We start from the raw sequence: 1,448 nt of genomic DNA, 5'->3' as shown, positions 1-1,448 counted from the left end.
GGCCGAGGGGGCCGGGCCGGGCCGGGGAGGTGCCCTGGCATCGGCCCCCGCCCCGGACGGGCGGGGATTACGCCGGGAGAACGCGCTCTGCGGCCTGAGCGCCGGCTTTGGGTTGGTGGGGGGAGAGCACAGCCCCACCGGGAACCCAGAGCACCCCCCGGCCGTGGCTGGGCCGTGGCGAACAAAAACAAGCCCCCGTGGTCAGCGCCATCACCGGGCATGGACCCTCTAGCGGCACCTCCACAGCCACCAGCTGGGCTGTGAACCGGCTGGAAAGGGGGTCTCCTACTCTGTCCCCTCCCTGCCCTCCCTGCCCAGGCCCACAGCACCTGCCCGGCGTGCGGCTCCGGGTCACACCTGCTGCTCCAGAGCCCCCAGGAGCACTGAAGGGGGGGCACCACCCAAAACGGGCCGTGACATCTTCGCAGTCACACAGAATCACACAGAATCATCTCGGTTGGAAAAGCCCTTGAAGCTCCTCCAGTCCAACCATGAACCTCACCCTGACCGTTCCCAACTCCACCAGATCCTTCAGCGCCGGGTCAACCCGACTCTTCAACCCCTCCAGGGATGGGGACTCCCCCCCTGCCCTGGGCAGCCCATTCCAACGCCCAACAGCCCCTTCTGCAAAGAAATACTTCCTAAGAGCCAGTCTGACCCTGCCCTGGTGCAGCTTGAGGCCATTCCCTCTTGTCCTGGCGCTTGTTCCTTGGGTCAAGAGACTCATCCCCAGCTCTCTGCAACCTCCTTTCAGGTCCTCCTGGGGTGTCAGGCCCATTCACTAAGTGCTTCAGCAGACCTGAAAGAAGCAGCCACCCAGCAAGAGACCCCAGCGACAGCCCCTTTCCACCCCCTTTCCCTTACTGGATGGTGGGCTTTGAGTCTCCATAAAGCATCAACTATGTTTGGGAATTTGAGACATTCCCAGCAAAACAGCTCGTCGATAACCATTTGGGAATGTTTCCTGGGGTGGAAACATCCCTTTGCTCTTTTGACCTTTGTGGGATTAAGTCAGCATGAACACTACCACTTCTGTCTCCCGTCCCTCCCCTCTCTCTCTGCCAGGATGCAGTATGACCGATGTTATTCATTGACTGTCTTGTTTCTTCTCCTAAAACCCAAATAAGGTGGCACTTATCCAAAGTTTTGCCCTGGTGCTATGACTTATGAGCCAACACAAGACCTGCCTAAACCCACGCCAGCCCCAGAACTGAGCCGAGTTATACATCAGCAGTTTATCAGTATTTTATGCACTGTCTTTCTAATCATCAGGCAACACCCCGCCCTGCAGCTTTAGCCCTCGTGGCACACCCTGGAGAGATTTCATCACTTCCATCCCTGGGGATTACGAACCCCTCAAAGCACAGGTCCTCAGAGCAGGCACAGCACCAGCAGGTCCCCTGAGCCCTCACCAAAGTGGCTGCATCTCTGCGGCGGCAGCGCTGCCA

Source organism: Strix uralensis, chromosome 4 (genome assembly GCF_047716275.1).
Source record: "Strix uralensis isolate ZFMK-TIS-50842 chromosome 4, bStrUra1, whole genome shotgun sequence".
In the NCBI taxonomy this organism is placed as follows: domain Eukaryota; kingdom Metazoa; phylum Chordata; class Aves; order Strigiformes; family Strigidae; genus Strix; species Strix uralensis.
This window is presented reverse-complemented; position numbering follows the sequence as displayed.